Here is a 23,497-nt window from a genome sequence, read left to right as displayed (position 1 = left end):
ATCAATAATCCAGTTCAATCAGAATAGATTTGTGACTAGCTGTTGCACCTTGTAAATCATTTAGCAGATGCCAGATATCACCCTATTAGGAGTTGGGAGAGACCAAAAAGAACTAAAAGAGGACATTATACTGATTGAAGTGAATGTTGCTCCATTTTTGCTGGATGTGTAAATAGCAATTACTGTTGATGTTGTGTTGAAATTTTCCCCACCAACTAACAAGCTACAACAGGCAACACTAGTAATACCTGACACACCAGGCATTTAACAAGATAAGACACTCACAAACTGTAGAGCAGTGTAAATAAATAACTGCTAATGCAAACCAAACACTTCCTACTGCTGCAGCCTCACATAAAAAAAATAAAAAATCTGTACTGTTTTCCCAGTAATATTCACTCATGGCAATTTCAGCATGATTAAGGTATGTATGTTGCTGATGAATCAAATAATGCTTTTCCAACTATCAAAAGTTGAACTGTCTTATGTGAAAAATAAAATCAGTGTCTCAATATAAAGTCTTTGATCATCAAAGCCACCCATCAGTTGTGAGACAGTGTGATGGCCAGACAAACCATCTCACCTCTGCTGGCCTCTAGGTTAAACCCTCATGGTTAATCTAATTTAGCTCCCAACAAGCCAGATCTGGTACACCTAATAAGTAATTTGAGGATACAATTGATCCACATGTCACCAGTATGGCATTGTTTCACTGATCCAGGATTGGCCGGGCTTATCCACCTGGCGTGTACCACTCGTGATAGAGAGAAGTCCAAATCAACCTGAGGGACTCCAGGAGCCCAAAGACATCAGTTAGCCTGAGATAAGGTTTCTGCTCTCTGTGCCCACTTATAGCATTCCCACCTCCCTTGGCAAATACCCTTGCCTTGCCTCTAAATCAAACAGTAAGGCATTTTATTAATAGCCTGTCTGCAAAGTTAACATTTATTTCATGTGTATTCATCAGAACAGGTTTTACAAATGACCTGGTGCTTGTGAACCTGCTCTTGAAAAATTAGCCTTGTTTTTTATCCCCCTTCTCATGAATTTCAATGACTAAGTGAAAGTGGGGTTACGTGTCTACCTAAATGCTGTTTTCTGCCTCAGGGTAAAAAAAAACAGAAAAAAAACAACTATATTCAAAGTGCTCAGAAATATCACAGCATGTGATAAAAGACACTTAAAATATCCCTGTTGTATTTTCAAAGACACAATGTAACTGAACTGAAATGCACAGATGTCACACACTGCCAGTTGTTGACTGTCAACAGACCACCAGCAACATAAGGGTTTGAAAACTGAAGTGTAAGACGAGGGAAGTCACAAAGGCACACGGGTGCCACTATAGAAGATGCTATCAAGAGTTATCGCGTGGAGATCACCCTAAACATAAGTGAAACAGACAGCAGCTCTCTACAGAATTTATGGTGGCCCATTATTTCATTCCGTGAATACCAAGTGTGCACCCAGCACTGGCACTTCCAGAGAGAAACCTGGTGTGCTGACACAAATTGATTACGGGTGCAAGGAGACAATCTATTTCTTCCTCTAAACTGATAGCGAAGAAGAACGACAGGAACAGAATGGTCTGACGTACACAGAAAAAGCAAGAGAGAGAGAGAGAGAGAGAGAGAGAGAGAGAGAGAGAGAGAGAGAGAGAAAGAGAGAATATAATGGGATAGAAAAGGGATGGGGAAAAGAGCAGGAGAAAAGACGTGTGCAAAGTTTTGTTACAACTTTCCATTTCCAGAGACAAACATGCCAAGGAAAGTGTTTTGCATTGCAGATCCATTCAGTGATAGTGCTGTACATGACATGATTTCAATTAGGAATACATTCCCACACATTTTTGTTTCTGGAACAGCTTGCACACAAAAACAAAGTTGACGCACTGGGCTACTTTTCATAAGCCTCAACATGAATCCATATTTAATTTGTGTCATGCATACAACTATATCCAGCCCACACAAAATTAAGAAAGAAACAAAAACTACACAAATCAATGAAGGCCAGATCCTGAATGAAAATATGTTCAAAAGAAAAGGTTTTCTAATGGACAATCAGAAGACTAGTGTTCATTTTTAATTACATAGTCTATATTTGGCTTCTTTGCAGATTTTTGAACAGAGAGAGTAAACTCTAACACATTCAAAATCTTTGATAGAGAACATTTTATGAAAAGTTTAAACACTTGATAGAGTTTCCACGTGTCCAAATCAGACAGCTTGCAGTGGTTTTGCTTTTAAATACATAGTACTTGCATCTGCCAACCTAAAGTTTATATAGTTTATATATTTTATCCTGTAAATAAACAACATACCGGCCTACTCAAATATTTAGTAAAACTCTTAACATGGCTCTCTAAAAGTTCTGTGTTGTGCTGGAAGCCAGTCTCCAGACTCCATTTCTACCCTACTAACATTAGCTGGTGTTGCTGGAGAGAGACACTGAGATGAGACACTCAAGAACGGGCAAATAGTTACATTGTTTGGACTGTCATGGAAAATCCGATCTGATTCCTTAGCAAAGAAATCCACAGACCAGCAGTATTAAATCACTTAAACAAATTGTCCACAGGTTTGTATCAGCAACTTTGAGAGACAGGGTGGGTTTCATTTTTTACGTTTAGATACAATCCACTCACGCATGACCAGAACAAAAAATTATTTATCCATGTAAGCTGCAAAACTTTTTAGGTAAAGCCCCTTTAAATAGTCGAGGCGTCTTTGCAGGCTTTTGAGACAGAGTGAGCAAATTTAAAAACATCCTTAATTTTTTAGTATTATAAACTTCTTTTTTCCCCCGACTTAAAAAGGTTGATTTTCATTGAGGATTTTATATAATTCCTGCAGAGAAACAACATATCACCCATCCTAAATATTGAGTAAAAGTCTTAAATCAGCAGGGAAACCATGTGAGTTTAACACCCGCTTGCTTAATATCTCTTCAGCTATTTTGAATCTGCAGTCAGATCATTTCACATTTATGTTCTACTGACCCTGGTATGCAGCCCATGTCTCACTGAATTGCCAGCATAGAGGCACATTTATGAACCTCAGAAAACCTCATATAGTTACATTCTGTATTCTGTACAGTGTGCAATTTTAGATTTTTTAAAGCCCCATATCCCTGTAGTATAATTCAACCTACGTGAGATACATGCATCATAAAGTTGGATAATGTAGAATAACTGAGGTCATTACATGTGTTTATGTATATATGTCTGCCTCTCTGGTTGACCTTGACAATAGGAATAGACATTAAATGTTTATGCATGGACCAAGAAAATACATTTATTTAATTACATTCACAAGGAAATTAAAATCTCCTCGATGTGTCACTTCCCAGATTTCAGAGCAATCTGACTTTTTAAGCTACATGGCAGCACTAATCTCCGCTCTCCAGTCTTTATGTATATGACAGAACAGGTGAAGCTGCAGAGCCAATACATTTGTCCTTCAGTACATGACACCTTAGCCTTACTAATGAGCCATTTAACAGCGTCGTGAAGGGAACAGCAGTTAAACGAAAGGCCCCTTGTGGATTTGGTAAGAGCGTGTCAAGACTGGAAGAGACAGTAATACGTCACATTGACAGGAAGAAGAATGAATAATGAGTGGTTTTGCGGCTCTTCAATGTTAAACTAATCTCTCAACATTTTCCTATGCCACATCTCTCCCTGGAGGGGTAGCGCTATTTGCACACCATACCACAAACTCAAATCAAAGTTAAATCCACAGGGAGTCATAATATGCCTTGCATTCTCTTAACTTACTGTCATATGGCAAAAATATACACTATTCACTTATCGCCTGAATAGTGGAAACGCCATCTGACACCAACATGCCACACTGTGTCTAAAGAATAGTTTGAGTCTGTAATAGAGAAGCTATTTTTAACCATTTCTTGTAGTCCTCTGCATTTAAACTTATGAGTATTCATGATAATTAGTAGGCAGTGCTCTCAAATGGGACTTAAGTCTGTGATCAACAAAAACTATTTGTTAGTAATTGTCAATCTGAGCCGTGAGCTCAGGAGACATAGTTATATTTCTATTACAGCACGAGACTTGCGTTCTGACTCCAAACGACTCATCTCATAAGAGTCAAAGCATATGGAGAACAAAACAGGAAAGGCTACCTCTGGAATGCCACAGATGGCTGTCTCAGATGTTGAGAGTCAGCTGCAATTTCATCTCTGACATATTCATGCAGCAACTTCTGTTTTCAAGTTTGAGGAGGGAAAAAAGAATAATTTAATTCCATCATAAATATTTCCCTCTGGCTTCCAAACTGATCTGTGACACAGAGTGCTCCATTTTCGATTGAAACTGAATGCATGCTGACAATTCAGAAAAAAAGATAACATTTTTCAAATTAAATAGATTATATACATTAACACTGGTAATTTGTAGACTATTTTTAAAAGCAAAAAAAATTGTGAAATCTATTCACTAATAGATCTATTTTCATTGCCAGATTGCCACCTAATTGCCTTGCAATAAAAACAGTGTATAGTAAAGATTAAGACAGAAAACAAAGACCAAACATAATGAGCTTCATTAGTCTGTAATTACTGTTTAAAATGTAGTCCACAAGCTGTATGTTTCGTAAGTGCACAGTATCATAGAGAGGTCGGCTTAGCTGTGAGCTAAAGAGCCCTTATGGACATGTTGTGAGATATGTGGTGCTGTTTAGAGAACCATAAAATCATACATAATTTCATCAAAACATATGAGTTAAAGAGAGCTAAAATACAAACTGCCAGTGTTTTGGGGTATTTTCTTAGTGTTAGTCTCATAAGGTTTTGGGGCTCGGCATTTAGTCATTTCATGGTTTAAGAAACACCCTGGGTGGTTTTAAGCACCGTTTTATTTTGGGGGTGATGGTTAAGATAGCTTTTATAAGATCTGTAATATCTTTTTTTAATCATTATTTTGTTATCAAACTTCTGCTTATTTTTGATTTTATGTCATATTTTGTCATATCTCTGTTACTGTTGTTGCACATCTTAGCCGGTTTGCCCTGGAAAAATAAGAGTTTAATTCTTAACAAGACTTTCTTCATTCAACAAAAAACATTTAGCCTTTTATGACTGTGTGCATAAGCTTGCAAGGTATAAGAATAGTTAAGACTGTTGACTTTGCATTTCTCTAGTCTGAAGATCGTTGTGTTAGACTAACAGTGTTTTTATTATCCATTTTCTCATAATTGTTCCCACAATGTTTAACCCACTGACACTGCAGCTCATCTTTATCATTCATATATTCCTCCACATGTATACCGTACTACCTGTTCTTTAGCATATCATTAAACAGTGAGTATAAGGTATATGGTCTTTACACATCATAAACCTCAACCTTTAAAAGTGACAATAACACACAGTATTACATTCAGACATTATTAATATAAATTCTATTTGTCCATAGACAATCACAAATCTATTTTCCAGTAATGAGGCCTGAACATGATGAAGATGCCAACTCTGAATGACAGCATATGTAATTTCTGTCAGAATTAACTTCTAGCCTAACTGCCTGGGAAACCTACTATCACGGCCTATTCATCAGCCACAATCCATTGTGTTATTTGCATGGGCTCCCTCTCCCTTTACTCACTACAGTCACATTTAAAGCGGAAAAAATTAAGGACCATTGTCAGTCAACTGTGAATAATACATTAGACATCATGGCATCCCCTAACCACTAGTAATTTATGTAGTACAAGCTTTTCAGAGCCAGACGTTGGAAAAAGCAGAGAGAAAGGCAGCCTAAAAAAAAAATTAAGGAAGAAGGAGGCTTGGCAGCACTGAAACTGACAGCCCGGCATGCAAATGTGCTCATCTATCTTACTGGAGAACACTGAGTGTGCTTTATCTCATCTAGAAGGAGCAGTTCATCTCAACTAGACAGCCGTTTGGACGCACCAGGCTTAAAAAGCAGGGGCTCTAAATTAGATAGCAATTGTGCAACAGTACAAATGCTCTGTTTGCTCACCTCAGATAGCCTTCTTTGCACTTAGAGTGTGTATGTCAGCTTCGGTTATTGTCTCATGACCCTGTTTACTTTAACAGAATATGTAACTGTGTGTACATGTAGGTGTGTGAGAGACACTCATTGGGCATGTGGTTATGCAGGCATGCATGTAAACATTGATTATGGTGTAACAACGATTTAAATAAAAACTAGAATAAAAACTATTCCTCTTTTCTACTTTTCTACTTGAGTGCTTTCGGATGTTCAGTGGAAAGCAGGTTGGCAGTTTGAACATATTTGCTGAGCTGACAAAACAAATTGCAATCATCTGTTTATAGAATAGAGGCTTTGAAACTACAGCAGATTGCATCAAATATGCTTGAAATGTACCATGGTTTGTGGTTAGCCAAGAAACTAATCTTAAAATTGTTCTTAACTTACCATCAATCTATGAAGGTGGACCCTTTCTTTAACCGCCCAGATGTGCTTACTATCCTGAGCTTATACAGTTTTAGCTCTGATTTTTTAACACTGGTTTTTGGAGACTGCAAACAAGCCAACAACCCAGATGAGAGGCAAATTCGTGCTCACTCCCGAGAGTTGTATAATGTGATTTGCACAGCAATCTGACGACTTTGAAAGTTGTACAGTATGTGGAGTACAAAAGCTACATGAAATTATAATCCACTTGAATTACCATTCTCATTGGGGTTTTTTTCGTTAGCTGTAAGGCAGACATTCACTACAAAATAATTGTGGTAAATTCTTGCTGAAGGTTTCATACAACTACATAACAATAAATTAATTTCTCAATTTGTCAAGCGTTTTGATTTGGTACAATTTAGCAATCAATGACATTAACTTTGAAAAGAGAATAACATTTCACAACCTGTATGCAGAAGTGATGTGTACATTAACTTATCAAATTGCTGACATTCTCACCAATAGAAATCAACTTGTAAGTGATGAAATATGAAACACCTTTCAAAAGTGTCCCTGTGATGCATTGTTTGCATGCACATTTGCATACATTTTGATATATCTTCACAAATTATATCTCTGGTACAGACATAGAGAAGCTGATGCACCAATAATTCTCAGCAGTGTGTCTTACCTGTTATAAAAGAAAGCCTTAGTCACTTCTGTCAGCATCTTAGTCCATCATCCTTATTTGTCTGTACACATAAGGAAGAAAAGAGGACAGAAGTGAAGAGACAGCAGTACCATGGCACAGCCAATAACAGCTCTGAAAAAGCCTCTGTGGAGCCTCTCTGTTTTGTTTACTGGAGCTTCATCAAGAGATTCTGAGAACGGCTGCTGTAGTCGCAGCCTGGCAGTCGGACTAACCCTCCCTCTTCGGAAATTGGAGGAAAAACCACCTCCAGAAAAAGGTCAGTGTAGAGAAGGTGGAAGCAGGGACCAGGGTTGGACATCAAGCGGCAGCTGTGAAGCTATGTATTAAATGGTTTGAGGCTGTGGCCAGCAGTGGCCAGGACTGGTCTAGCAGGTTGTAAAATGCCTGGGTAGGTCCCAAAGGGCAGTGGGGGATCCAGACAGCTATAACAAAGTGGCAATGCTGCAACATAAAAAGAAACACTGGCAAAGGACCAAATGAGCAAGCACAGCTGATTGGCTGTTGTTTGCAAACTAAACCATTCGGAAGAGGAAATGCATCAGGATGTGGTAAGCTTACCACCTCTGCTGCCTCCTGTGGGTCTTTACATTAAATACAATGCACACGCAAAACTTAAATTTTACTTTGTTTGAAACAAACTTTACATAAGCATGTCCTCACCCCTCTATTAACTGTGCATAGTTTGAAATGTAATTTGCCAGAATGATATGTTTGATGTATTACGAGGATACCTGTACTATTTTCACATAGATTTATATGGTCCTTCCAACAGATTTTTACATCAAATGCACTGACTTACAGATGTTTGGCAGCACAGCACACACACAATATAAAAACAATTTTAAGTTAAGTGCTGTCAACATTTCACCTTTATCCAAAAGTTGCAGCTTCTTGGATATTCAGATATTGTACTTAGCCATGTTGCGATTTTACATATTACACTTATTCCAATAATTTTGCAGCCCTAATGTAGTCTTTTGTTGGCCTGTTGTGTACAGTCTTTTTATATTTGCAAATGGAAATTATTCGACTAAACCAATCAATGCTTTGTCTTAGTATTTGTAAGAAAATACATGTTAAATGTATGCAAATTTCCTGACAATCCATGGAAGTTTCAGAATATTCTGTTACTCTGCAGGTGTCAAGTCTTTCAACTTCATTTTTCTAATTGTAATTAGATTCTACAAAATATTATTACCCTTTGTCAAAACCCACACTTAATCAGGATTCAACAGTAGTCCTCAGTCATGGTCTCAACTGTTTCCACAGCTGGTTTGTAGCGATATGCTTTTATTTCATATTCATTTTAGCTACCAAATTGTATATTAGATAATTAACATCAATTTGTTGGTCGTCTTGTGGTTTTACTTGTCATTACAAACTATCTAAATTACAGGTTTTAGAGCTGATACTTGATGCTGATAGATAAACAAGTTCTTATAATGGCCATCAAAATCTGTAATTGGCAGTAAGCAACGATAATAAAATAACACAGATTATTTGTTTTTTAAATTGTATCTAACAAACAGATATTTTGCAACCAACAGATTATAAGCAGGGGGTGATCCTATTGGAGCCTTTCTATGTTAAACATGAACAGCAAGAATCATCAACACTGCCTCTAACTGGAGAACACATCAAGACAAACGAAATACTGAATAATTATGTGCAACCATGGGAACCCTAAGTTGATCCTTGAGAGTCTGAACATTTATAAATTGGACCAAGACAATAAACAACAAAGCAAATACTATTATAGTGCATATGTGAGCAAAAACAGCACTTGACTGTGCCTTTAAAGAGAAACTGTTGCAACTATGACAAATATCTTGTTGTAGTGATGGAAATGTGCTTTATGATACATTTACCAAAAACAAGGTAAGTTCTTAGAAGAAAGGTTTGCATTAACAGCCAACAGCAGTAACAGCAAATTGATATGAAATATGTTGTAGCATACAAGACAATAAGCAACGCTCTCAATAAAATATTAAAATTACAAATCATTATACATTATGATTTTACTTTTCTTTACTCTGTGCAATATATCCTATGAGCAACAATGATGACAGCAAAATACATTAATGTGCTTATAATAAACTGCAGTAATTACTGGGGATAAAGTACAGCTAGAATAGTTCAAATGTTTGTCTTTTGTGCCTCAGCAACAGGGTATTGAAAGCATATAGTATGAAAAACACAATAGTGGGAGTTTCACTTCTACCTTAATGGTGGACCAATAGCATGATAGCACATGATATATATATAAATGATGATGATATATATAAAACACGACTAATAAGAGAGAGCTCTGCTGTAAAACTCCACATGTCTGTAGAAGAAACAGGAAACCCTGCGTTTGGATTGAGATGTTAAACACTAATATCACTCACCTCTCATGTCAGATCATAACTTGCTAATTTCTTCCTGCCTCTCGATCACTCCTCTGTGCCATACAACTATATGTAAACACCTTTAAATCAGCTGCTATTGAAGAACTGATTATTCATTAAAAACCAAAGATGTTTTCATTATTAGGAGAGCATCCGGGCAAAAGTGTCATGGTACCCACTCTGCATTAATGCAGATGCAAATGTGCTTCAGGCCCCTGTCAACAAAGAAAGTGAACACCTAAGCATCATTTACCAAATGGAAAGCTTTAGAGGGAAACATAGCCGCTGTCCTGCTTCTCTTCCCTCTGCTCCAATAAATCAGCGTCATTGTCACTGACAATTGGACAGACTCCAATTTTAAAAGGCATTTCAGCGTGCCAAGCCAGGGACACATAAAATGTATCCCTAAACATATTCCTGTCCTGATGTTTCACTGCTATTCATATTGGCCAAGTGTTAAACTGCTTTTGTTGTGGGAGCCTATAACTTCAGAAAAGACCCAGTTCTGTATGATGTGATTTATTTTCAATCTATGAACTAATGTAGCCCTCTCTTTCAGCCCCCTCTCCCCATCTGATAACTTTAGATGGCTGGACACTGGGTACAAGCCCACATGCACACAAACATATACATAAATGCATCCGATATATACTGCGTATGATATTAATACCATATGGACCAAAATTACACATAGACACAACCCTAACCCTTTTGTACTAGATAAAACAACCAATTTCAATCCTATTATTTGGACTAAATTAAAAAAAACACAAAATTACAGTCGGACAATTGGTAATAACAATACTTACAACAATTATTGAAGCCCTAATATACCGTAAAGGTGCAAAATTAAATAATTGGCCAGCTGTTGAAATCATACTCAAACAAATAATGGGCAACATATCATCATAGGTTCTGCTAATTGCTGCTTACTCTGACTGCTGTTAGTTAGGGTAAGGTAACCATGCATCTAGCAGAGCTCAGAGCACCAGAGGAGTGTTGGACAGAACAGACAGGAAAAGAGCTAAAGCAACAATGTTTACATCAGCTTCACAAAGTAATTGTGTACTTCCACTTTTCAATTAAGCTGAAACTTATTGTAATAAGTATGTTTTTAACACCACATACATCAATCACATTGCTTATTTGCAGATGTGAGGAGAGATTTAAGTTCATGGTTACTTCATGTAATTCATGCTTTCGTTTTGTTTGTAAGCTAATTGACCTCATCACTGTTCAAACAGCACATGAAATATTCAGTATACAGATGCCATTCTTGTTGTTCTTTTATCTATTTATCTAATACTTGCTTCTCTGTTTCATAACATTTTGAACATGAGGTCACATTATTACAGTGCAAAAAATACACAGGAGTTGACAGATACAAAAGGCAAAACCTTCACATTCACTTCTGTTTCACTCATATTTACCATAGATTCAGTCGTCAGACTCTTCATTGGCCAGGCATGCAATGCATTTAGCCAAATACACTTCTCCATTTTCTTTGTGTAATCTTAAATTGAATGTCATATGTTCCACGCAATACACATTGTTTACAATACCTGTCTATTGTTTGAGGGTAGGAGCCGCCTTAAGAAGCCAGTGCCTTGTTACTGCATTCTTGCTTGCTACCATGAGAATTTGGAGTAAACATTATTTTCTGATATCTAATTTGGTAAGTATGTTTTCTGAGTAGAGAGAAAGCGAAAACAACTCAAGATTAAATCTTTGTATGCTCTTGGTCAGGGCAAACATCAAACAACAGTCCAGAAAGGCTGCAGAATTACAAACGCCATTGTGAATTAATAATACAAGGGTACGACAATCTCACCTTCCCTTCAGATGAATCAATAGGGAATTATATCTTTCTTACCAATGAATCTCGCAAGCATTTTATGGTTTAATCATTCATATTGAGAAACATATTGAACAATGCCAATCTAAATTGGAACCCAAGGTGACATCCTTAAAATAGCTTGTTTAGTCCAACAAATAGTATAAACCCCCAAATACTCAGTTAACTTTCAAATAAGAGAAAGACACAACAGCAATACCTCACACTTAAGACGGTTGAAACACAGAATCCTAGTTATGAACAAATGCTCAAATGGTTGATGAATTTATCAAAATTGTAACTGAAGAAGTAATTCAGTTATCAACATTTTTTTCAAATATACTGCAGACCAATTCCAATACCTCAACACATTTGTTGCGCCCAAACCAAGTACGCTCATGCCTTACTAATTCAGAATGACACAGTAGGAAAACCAAGTGATTCTGATATCTGATTTAATTAACTCTGTTTACTGAAGTAAGCTTATATAGAATTCATTCAACATTAATTGTATCATTCACAGCTGTGCTTGTCCTACCAGGACGTGTCAAAATGTCCTCTTTTAAAAAAAGGTCATCAGATACTGGTTCTCTTTTCAAGATAGGAATATTATGCTGACATTTTTGTCAGGTAGCACTGGGGTATATTGTGATTTATTGTGTCAGAGTGTGGCATATCCAATCAGCATAGAGACTTTACATCAAGTTCAAGGTCAGAGCCCACTCATTATGTGAAAAACCAATGCCAACAAGATCTGTACTCAGTTCAAAGACAGTTTACCATGATTAAAGCTAATCAGTCCCTATCACACCCTGTGTATTGTACTCTTCATTCCAAACTGTTCTAACCTGCATTCTGTAAATCTGGAAAGCGCACGGCAAGCTGTCCAACACATTTGTTGACTCTCGCTTGATTTTTGCCCATTTCAAAGTGCCATAGTGATGTGTGCACCTAATTTTCCAAATGGATGTCCACAGTGCATCAGCCATGTTTTCTTCTCAGTTTTTCAGTGGAGATAAGCAGGAGATAGTAGTCGAAAGTATAAAAGAAGCAATGTCTTAAACACAATGTGCACACAACTGTATTTTTCATTAGTTTTCACTTCAAGGCAAGACAAATCAATAATGCAATATGTGTCCACTTCATGTATGTCCATAGATTGCAATCGAACAAGCAGTTTTTTTCTTTTTAGCCTTGGATGTTCTTCCCATAAATTTGTGGTAATAAACTCTGTAGGTACACAAAAGGCAAGCATGGGTATGATTTTATTAATGAGCTGTTGTGATGCAACACAAGACTAGGGAGAGACAGTTAAAAAATATTGTTTTGCTTGGTCACTATCCCCAGGTAACACAACTGAACTGGCACAACTGAATAACTGTGGAAACTACATTGCAAAAAAACAACCTACTGATGGAGGAGGCAAAGAAGGTGAAGACAGAAAGTGATAGAAACCGAAGTAGAACAAGAGTGAACATACAGGCATTCACATTCGATGGAGAGAGCTGGTGTTGTGTAAAAGTTTGTTCCCCTGATTGCTAGGTGTTCCCCCTTTCCAACCGGACTCAAGGTGGTCATGCACAAAAGTTCTTTTAAGATGTTGCGGGTGTAACAGAAGGACTATAATGCAGCAGAAAGCTGAAATTCTCTGAGTATCTTGGCAATTTAGCTGTGAATAAGTTCAATGTCTGAACTTTAAAAAGGCAGATAATTATCTCAAATTCCAGGACTAGAAACTGTTAATATAGGAGGCTATTTAATAAGGCAGCAAGTTACGTTGATTATAATAATGAAAGGATGAGAGCAAATAATTAAGATATGACTGAATTCAGCTCATATTTGTAAATATGGCATTGGGGAGGAAGAATGTGTGCAGATAACACACAATGGAAAGTTTAAAGTCTTAACAAAGGAAACCCAGTGAGAAGGGGACAGCAACTGTCAAGATATCACGATGCATCAAAGCCTGCTCACTGCCTCAATGGGCTCTTAAAGCTTATCAGAGCTCCTTTCGATGGCAAATGCAGCCCAGTCTGAAAGTGAATTGCTGATTCTCAGTAAACTTTTGACAAGGCCTATTACACAGATGGATAGCTGTTTTCACTGGGAAAACACAGCACCAGCAAGGCGCCATCAAAAACACTTCAGGCAGCTTATATCTGATGAGGTGTCAACGAGAATTGCCACATTGCGGACTGCTTTTACCTAATCACAGCACTAATGATCTACAATGCATATAAGTGTTAGGATGTTGCTGTGTAATACAGCTTCCAGCTCATTACAGTATCTCACAAGAGCGAGTACAGTTCCAGCCCAACAGTTTATTCACATTAATTGATTCAGTAATTTGCATAAATATAATCTAAATGATCAATATATAATGAATTTACCTTGAGACTGAGCAACGATGAAGAATCTCAGTATCAATGGGAACATTAAAGGCACTGGAAACCCAAAATAGCCTTCTAATCAAGGAATTTAGGGTCTTATGTCTAATTTCCTTATTTTCACTTTGAATCTGGCATAGTTATGCTCACACATTTGTTGAGAAAATTATGCAATTAATTATGTGAACCAATCCTGAATTATCCTACATAAACAGGTGCAACTAAACCTCTCTGCTCCTGTTCAATCAGCCCACTCAGTCTGAGCCAACAGCTCTCTACATAGCCTTTTGATATTTACTACATATCAACTGTATTTTATCCCACTCTCTCCGTCTGTAGATCTCTCTCTCAACTCTTTACCCCATCATGCTTGTTTATGATGTCTCTGGGTATACATCCACAGAAAACTCTTGCATATGTAGGACTCATTACCTCAAGGCTGGTTCACGAATTTTGCCCATAAAGCTATGGATTTTGCGAAACGGTTAAGCTACTTCTTGCAGCTGGAGCTGGACCCACTCACTCTCTAATTCAGCCTCTCTTTTTTGAAACATGACATATCCTTGTTGTTCTGTCTGAACATTGTGATTGATGATGTAAGTTGCTAACCATACGCAAGTACAACTATAAACCCACTTAAAATGTGCATTAATAGACTTAATTGAAGGTTATCTAGCATTTGGATGTTGTCAAAATGAAAAAAACGATTTGTGTATGCTTGAAAAATTCAACTTTGATATTGTGACTTTGGGTGTTTTTAAGTCACATTCAGATTGAAATTGGAGTACCACTGGAGCATGTGTTTTAAATGCTAGTTCCCATCCATTGCACACTGAGTTTCAGCTCCTCCCCTCTGAGTGCAGATTTACAATCCCTAGGCACAGAACAAAAAGACAAAAAAACAGCTTTGTCCCTGCAGCCATTACACTGAGGAATAAGTAATAGCTATATTTTGCACAAGTGATTAGTTATTGCTGCTTTTACCCATTTACTCATTGCTGTATTTATTTTATTTTTTTTGCCTAATTTTTTATTCATTTTGTTTATTTTCTTCTTACTATTAGTATTTTAGTTCACTTCAATATTGTAGAATGATCTGGACCTGTAAGAACTTTAGAAGAACTTTTAAGAACTTCTTAATTTGCCATTTTTAATTTCCACTGTCCTAGGTTGGATGATTGTGCCTCTTTGTTATTTCCACATGGGTGTATGAGGACTCTACTACTGCAAACAAAATCTACCTTTGGGTACTAATAAAGAAACTTGAACTTGAACTTACTGTTACTTGTTAGCTGCTTATAGACAACAAGCCTTACAGACATGACTTTTCAAGAACTTAAGGACTTCCCTGACTTTAATTTTCCCTGACAATAAAGTGCCACAAGACCCGCTGACACTGTGCCAGCCTGGTCATCTCCAGGATGCTGTGTAAGACAACCAGCTCCACAGACGCACAGCTGACACACTAAAAAACAAAAAGTGAAGACAGGCAGAAACAAATCCAGACACATCCGGACACATCCAAGACCAGACACAAGGAGCCAATCTGTATTTGAGTCAAGAAACTCCCACTGTGAAGGCTCTTGAGGCAGACAAGCCCATGCTATCTTCAAGCAGATACTACACCAATATTAACTTCTCATTTAAGTCATCCCAAAAAACGGATATAATCTGCAGTGCTTACTATTAGAAAAATTCAACTGATAATTCCCTGAACTGCTGAGCAACATTTAGTCCTATTGTGTGTGAGGTGACTGATGTTAGCCTAAGCATTACAGTGCATCATCAGGAGGGATAAATTTAGAATTATCTTCAGGCAAATTTCTTAAGCTATTAAAAATTAATAGCACCTCGTTATACAACATAAAGTTAGTATCTGGAGCAATGGAATTGTGCAGTTATATCCTTGGTAATATAATAATCATCAGCTCAGTTAATGGACCTGTGCAAATGTGCAATAAATGCAGTGAAACTGTAGAGTGGAAAATGACGCAAATCATAAGCTGAATTACGATTCCCCATTGAATCCTGCTTTCTAAATACAATTACCACTCTTTCCAATACAGTAATGGTTTTACTGCTCCAAATCTCTTCTGATGACATCGCAGTCGCACACAAAACCTCAATCCTCAAGCCTGCACAAAATCTGATTAGAGCCAGCTTTGGTGAGAGTGAGAGAGCAAAGGAGAAAGGGGGGTGTTGAAATCACTCATTTTTTTTCTCATCTGGCTCATCGCCAGGAAGTGGGATCCACGGTATAATGTCAAAGACAGGGCACAGGCAGGTGAGGCCAAGTACTTGCTGAGTGATAGAAACTTGACCAGGAACAGGGGGGTGTCTTTGATATAGAAATATACAGAAAACATAAGCAGAAAAATATCCTTCTTTGTTCCTCTACAGTACAATCTGTACATCTGCTCCGACCAGGGTGGACTACTGAGTCTTGAATATTTAAACAGATCTACACAACCCTGTGCTTAACATCTTAGTTAACAAGTTTCACACAGAATCAGGCACAAAAATCACACAAAAAGTCTTGTTAAAGTTTGTTAAACCACAGGTGTATTTTTTAAATTCTAAAATGTAGCTTTGGAGGGGAAGTGGTCAAGAGGATATTGCTGTATGGCTGACTTGAAGAGTTGGACAAGGAGGAGGAATTGATTTTGTCTGGCGTATCTGCACGCCCATATTATGTTGCAAGTTGTTTGAGATTCATCCCCGCACCGGCTCAGAATTAATGTGATTAGAGGTTAGAAACAGAGAGGAAAGGGGAAAAGCTGGAGAGGCAGGGAAAGAAAGAAAACTGGACAGATAGATGGCACATGGGCAAGATGAGAGGTTGACTGGGTGGGTTGAGGGTTAAGAGAATGACAGACCAGCTGCCAGAATTAGAAGATGAGGGAGTGCGACAGATGCGGTAAACAGAACTGTAGATGCCAGGAAATACTGCAAATGAGATGCATTTGATCAGAAGTACCTCCAAGATTCAGGATATTTTTCCAGAGATACAGATATGTTTGAGTAGAGTTCAAACAAGAGTCAGACAGAAACATAAAAAGGGAAGTCAACAGAATATACACCAGCCCGCCAAAAGAAATAAGACCCACACAAAGAGCATGCCAGCAAAAGTTAAGGTTAAAACCTGGAGGATACTTTAACTACAGCTCATAAAAACACCATAAATTTGAATCAACACTTACACTGCTCAGAAAAACAGAAGATTATAACCTCAGGATGGTAGGACTTATTGCAGGGCTGCTGTAGTAGACTGCATTACTTTTATCTTGGTGTACCAAATAAACTAGTCTAATACCAGCCACATAAATACACCTTATTTTTTCATCAAGGTCCATGCATAATTACCTGAGAAATTAACAATATGTTGAAACAGTAAGTGAATAAAAAATTCTGGAGGTGTCACTTTGTCTGGATCCACACCAAAATTTAGCAGGGTCCATTCTTTGTCAGGTAATTTGTTGGAGTAATATATTGTGCATCCCTACAATTCGGATGACCAATTAAGTGATTTGAGTCATTGTCTACATGAATAGTAAATGTATATTTTTCCAGCTGTACAAATGTGCACATTTTCTAGTTTTCTACTCTTCTACAATAGTAAAACAAATATTTAAAACAACAATCCATAAAGATTTTGATCTTTCACCTTGAGCTTTCAGGAACTGAAATTAAAATTTTATATATTTATTTTCACTTGATTTATAAAGTTCTTGTTCATTCATAAAACCCATCTGTTTACAGTTGTTCAAGGTTCATTGTCACTAACAAAAATAAGAATAATTGTAGACGTATACCATGAAACTGGGAGATATTCTCAGGTGGTTATCCTGCTGTGAATATCTCATGTGATTGCAACCTTGTTGCAGGCCCACTCTGAAGAGAGATTTGAATTGTCACATTGTGATATATTTCCTTTTCCCTAGCTGTTAATAATCTCACTCACTACATATCTTTGATACAATTTCATCAAAAAAGCTTGTCTGTGATATGTTTGTATGATGAAGTGAACAGTTTCATCTGTTGTTATTATATTTCTTAAACTCTAAACTATCGGTATCAGTATCGGTTTCACTCTAGTTGCAGCGGAGGACACGTGCAGCTGCCACTACCTCATCAATTAACTGACGCCCAATGATGCCTACTAGGGCAAACATACCTCTTGAGGAAAGCTCATTTTCAGCACTTACAGTGTGTTCCCCATTAATATGACACACATCTGCATAATTTACTGAGGCCTATAGTGCTGACTTTTCACTCATACTAATGGTGTTAATTAACCAGGCATGATGTATTATTTTGAGCATCAAGCACAAAGCTCCTTCATTTGCTTTCATACTATGACATAATAAACCCATGTCTTTGTTCCCACCCACATTTAGGCCAAAACACATGGCAGCTGTCCCTAGACATGTATACTTCTATAACTGGCCCCACAAAACAGCACCCCAGACCATCTTACAGACTGCCGTCAGTCTAGGCAGAAGTCCAAAAGGACTGGCTAGGCCCAATAGGCTCCCTGCTGACCAGGAACAGCTCTGAGCTCACCTCATAATTATTCTGCTGGTTGTGTTGAGAAGCCAGAGATGCTCTCCCCGCTCCATTACTCATACACTGCCAAGGATACTGCATAGAGGCTCCCCAGGATGCACATAGTTACGACTGTAAAGGTAGAGGCATATGTGTAAACAAACAAGGCACTCTCACCTTGTATTTTAACTTGAAACAATCCCCACTTTGACACACAAATAGTGATTAAGATGCTTCTCTCGCAGCAACTTAAAGCTTTTCACTGAATGAAGGAAAAACGGTTTCATTTGTTGAAATACATTTGCACTTATGCTTAACAAGATCTAAATACAGAAGGTGAAATGATAACCATTAAAGGAAAAGTTCACCCAAAAAATGAAAATTCAGCCATGCTGATTGAAAGTTGGGTAAAGTTTTGTAAACTACAAAACATTCCTGGCTCCTAGTGATCTCCCTCATTCTGACTCTTCATTTATATTGTATTGTAGGGCTGGGCATTAAATTGGTAAAATCAATTAATTCGAGTTTGTGGTTCTCTTTAACTTCCTTCGCCACCATTCCCCATGGGCTCCCATAGCTCATAGTTTCCTCCCCCACCCCCCCCCCCCCCCCCGCATTTACTTTGAACAAAGAAACGATCACAACAACATGGCATCAAGCAATGAGTCCATTCCCAAAAGGGCACTGCCTCGTCAGTAGTTAGCATTTTGTGGCATCAGACCTCGAACAAGCCACGATCCGCTGCTAAGTTTGGCAACTAAAGGCAGCGGACCGACCCATTTATTTCAACATCTCAAACAGACGCATGCATCACAGTGGGACACTTGCTGTTCACTACGAGATGTACAAGACCACGGCAGCCCACAAACACCTGCTAAAAGGCAGCCAACATTAGCACGATCATTTAATCATCGTGTCCCATATGAGAAGAAAGGGGCCCAGTGGACAGCTTTTATGGATGCAGTCACGTTGCATAGCGCTAAAGACATGATGCCCGCATACAGTGGAAAAGCCGGAGGTTCATGCACATGCTGGTATATGTTACGAAGCCACTGCAGGGCCTCAAGCCAGAGGTAGGAGACAGGCTCATCTTCTTTGCCAAAAATGTGTAAAAAAAGACAGAAAGCACACACCTCATGTCCTGTACATCTACCAACATGTGACGTTTTCTATGCAATTCAATGCATGCAAATGTTTAATTTTGTTTACATATTTTCAGGGATATAAAATCCTTTTTGTAAACAAAAGGCACCTTTTGAAAGATAAAGTATTTAATGAAAGTTAAACACGTTATCAATACCAATATGGAAACTGATCTGTTTTTATAATAGCAAGCAATCTGACATGTCAAATTTATGTTTACAAAAGCATTCATCAAAAAGGGACAGATTCTTTTCAAAAGGATGCACTTTTATTTATTTTTTCAAGTGAGTTCGAAGGGGCACTGTTTACAATGGCAGGGCAAATTTGTTTAAAATAAAAGCACTGAAATGAATGCAATGCTTTTAATATTTTCATTGTCATTTGAAGATAAAAAAATCAATTAAAATCGTAAATCAATTTTGGTGTCATAAAAATCAGAGATTCAGTTTTTAGGCCGTATCGCCCAGCCCTATTCTTAAAGATAGGTGTCCAGAAGGAGAGACAAGATCTGAGAGTGTGCTAAATGATAGGTGAAATAATGATAAAACAGTATATTATTTATAAATCATTAAGCAGACTTGAACACATGCTCATGGGTGGGAAATTTTCTTCAGGTTCCCATGGTCAAGAATTAGATGAAAATAACCCTGGCATAGGCCTTGATGATGACATTATCAGTAATCTAGTTCCCACACATCAAGCATACGAATCAGTCACTCAAGTGAACACTAAAAAAGCAGCAATACAAAATTAAAACTGTCAAATGCCATATGCTAACCTGTCAGCCCATCAGCCACATCTGACAAAGTGACGTGAACAATTTAAAAATTCCATTTAAACAGAGCATGAAGCCACCTGATGGCAATGTCTCACATTCTGCTGTGTGTCATAGTAATAATCATAATTCCATCCCAATATGAGCTTTAATTAGGTTATTTGCAAAGCTATTAAAAAGGTTACATATAGGCAGTGCAGTGAAAGACAGACTTCTGTGGGATGGAGTATATCTCATGATGTGGAGTACTACACATTTATGGGATTAAATGTGACTGTGAAGGCAGTCAACCCATATGGTGTCTCTGAGTAAACTAGAGACTTACTGAATACATAAATCTATGATGATTAGCAAGCTGAGGGAGTGATGCGTCAGTGCTGTTTTCCTTCTTATAAGGTAGGTGTAGACATATCACCAGTATCAAGGTTAAAATGGGATGTACAGCGTATATATAGCACTGCAAACTAGGCATACACTAATCAGACTGTTTTGTTTAGATCTATGATGAAAAATATTGCTGTTGATTGAGTGAACTATTTTACTATTAATTGGAATAGTACAACACAACACTATAAATAAGCCATGCTGTGAGACCCTGGCAAAATTCACATTACCATTATTTCCTTTTCTTCTTTTTTGTAAAAATAAAATGCAGAAATCATAATTTCCACAAAAATCGTGACTCATATTGTTATATCCATAAACAAAACATAATTGCAATTTGATAATTACTGGTATTTATTTTTTTGTTGTTTTTGTATGGCTCATAATTCAGTCTGACAACAAGAGAGAGAAGAATGAGTCACCTCGACGTTGCATGAACAACAAATACAGTCGCTTCCTTGTACACAATCGGTGGTTGATTTGCATGACAGGGATGTGTGAAATCTGCAACCATTTACCTTCCTGTGCCCGTAACTAACATTTAACGATGTACAGTAAAACGCGATGGTCCGACTTATCTGTTGTTTCTGCCATGCTTATTGAACAATTTGATCCTGATTCAAATAAAAATCTGGATCTTGCTGATTTAGTTTTATTTGATATTGTATTAGACTTGACTGAACGAAAGTGGACTGTTGGGCCTGCGTCAAGGTATGCGTTTAACTGAGAGATATTCTTATTTTATGTACTGCGTTGCTTTGCTTGCATCTATGATGTCTCCCCAACAGCGACATCTCAGTCTAATTGAGGTAAACTCAAGCTGTCATTTCTTTAGTATGTGGTCCAACAGGTAATTTAGGATAATGTTAGTGAAACTGTTGCTCAATTAGTTGACCTATTAAAGCATCAGACAAGCATTTTGACAAAAAGACAAATTCTGTGAAATCTATTTAGGAATCTCTTTGGACCCCATGATGGGAATGTTGTTTCAAAGACTAACAAACCCTGTACTTTGTGGAAGTAAAACATCTGTGGGACTGCAACACATTGTAACAGACAGTATAAATGTGTTGAAATCTGGTGCTTTAGAAAGCAAAATAAGGCAAACGTTGGTTAAGACAAATACAAATAAACTGAGAAGAGTGGTGCAATAACCCCAAATAACTCTTCTGGGGCACTCTTGAAGAAACATCCACATATGGACACCTAAATTACAAACTCGTGGTTTTTGAGGTGGATGAGAGCCTCACCGCAGTAACCTGGGAGAACAACAGCTTGGCCTGTGAAGTTCATGGTGAAGAACCAGCAAGTGTAATTTAGGCTGGCATAGCACTGCAGAGCCTCAAACGGCAGGACGGCAAGGGAAGTCACTGCACTGAAAGGGGTGTGGGCAAATGGAAAAGCATATAGGCAAAGTACAGCCACATAGTTCTTCAAACAACAGCTCCATCTAGTGGTCGCTTTAGTAAAACTCAAGGTGACTCATGCTTTAAATTGCTATTCTGAGAATTTTGGCTTAGGGGCATCACTCCCAAGACAATGAGCTACATAAAGCTCCATCATGAAAACTGTAGCGAAAAGTATGAACAGTAAGGTGAAGGGTGAAAATACACTGAATCCTAGCAAAACTTGGATGAAAACAGTCTCTGTGATAAACTAGAGAAAGAATACTGCTGCCCTCTGCTATGTCTGTAATGTTAACCATGAAAACAACATTCAAGATATTTCTAGTGAATCAAATCTCCTCACAAGGTCCACAAAACATGTTTTTCAACTAGGGATGAGGGACATAACATTTTCTTAACAGGATAATCATGCATGAGGATATGCACAAATATCCTCATGAGTGATCTGAAAGCTGTGTCCTTTCTGTGTCAGAGAATGCAAGGTAAAGTTAATTCCAGTATGTTGTAGTGCAACGATAATATGGTTACACAGATAATTATGTAAATAACAATTGTTTTGAATACAATAATCATTTATTGTATTTATTGTTGTCATTTATTACATTTTTATATATTCCCATGCCTACCTTCAACTACATGTAGGTTAATTCTCATCCCGTTGTTACTGAGAGGTTTTGATAGTTGTCAGGTTTTTTTTTTAACAAGCTGCTGTTTCCAATAAATACAAATAGCATGCTCAGTGTTGACCTGTCTCACCTGTGACTGTCACTTAGACTTGAGTCAATGTTCCACTTAATTGCAATTGGACTTGACAGAAAGTAAATGAGACTCGACTTGGACTTCAAAGTTATAAAGACTTCTGAATTTATTTTATGATTTCATTTTTTTTTTTTTTTTCCCCCAGCTGTCAATATTTAACTGTTGAAAAGTGATGGGGATGAATTACTCCTATGTATCTTACATTTCTAATTGATGACAATTCAAGAAATAAATAAGCAGAGTTATTTTTGGGTTACATTTTTCTGGCTGAATATCAATAATTTCAGTACTAATACAATTCAGTGTCATACTTCTTTACAGACCATACACTGTAGGTAATACTGCAGCATCTTGGAAAGGAAATAGTGACTTAAACAAAGAAAAATGACCTGGGATCTTCTAGAGGCTTGGACTGAATTACTTGATTCATGTCTGATGGATGACCTTGTAATGAAGGCAGCCATCAGTAGATGTTACACATATTTTTTCACAGCAGCCACTCTGTACCTAAATAGAACTGAACATTAATTAGTGTCATTAGTGACACCTGCCATAAATAGTACCAACATCAGTGCAAAATGGCTGCTGTTTAATTAAATTAATTAGCCAATACCTATGTTAGCTATAACTTGTCCCCTACAAATAAAAGCTAACATAGCTATTAGCTAACTCATTTGACACTAGTCATTTTAAGGGCTTTTTGGGAAGATTTGCTTCCTAAAATTGTAGATTAATTGGTCACTTGCCAAAAACAAATGTAAACTT

At 37.5% G+C, this 23,497-nt stretch overlaps 1 protein-coding gene across 7 annotated transcripts in view; it reads right to left on the bottom strand.

The window, feature by feature from the left end:
- The window catches only part of inpp4b (inositol polyphosphate-4-phosphatase type II B), a 243,448-nt gene that overhangs the window by 219,427 nt on the left and 524 nt on the right, over positions 1-23,497 (bottom strand). For 5 of the 7 annotated variants that reach the window (XR_005075785.1, XM_037102442.1, XM_037102456.1 and 2 more), the window contains exons 2-3: positions 18,284-18,397; positions 7,089-7,149 (exon numbers count right to left, since the gene is read on the bottom strand). The gene's annotated coding sequence lies outside the window, so the exon portion shown is untranslated. Of the gene's footprint in view, positions 1-7,088; positions 7,150-18,283; positions 18,398-21,817; positions 21,837-23,497 lie in introns of those variants that run through there. The other 2 variants (XM_037102413.1, XM_037102422.1) reach the window with 2 other exon arrangements.

Source organism: Acanthopagrus latus, chromosome 1 (assembly GCF_904848185.1).
Source record: "Acanthopagrus latus isolate v.2019 chromosome 1, fAcaLat1.1, whole genome shotgun sequence".
Lineage (NCBI taxonomy): Eukaryota > Metazoa > Chordata > Actinopteri > Spariformes > Sparidae > Acanthopagrus > Acanthopagrus latus.
The sequence above is the reverse complement of the archived record's forward strand: the minus strand, read 5'-3'. Positions and strand labels throughout refer to the sequence as shown.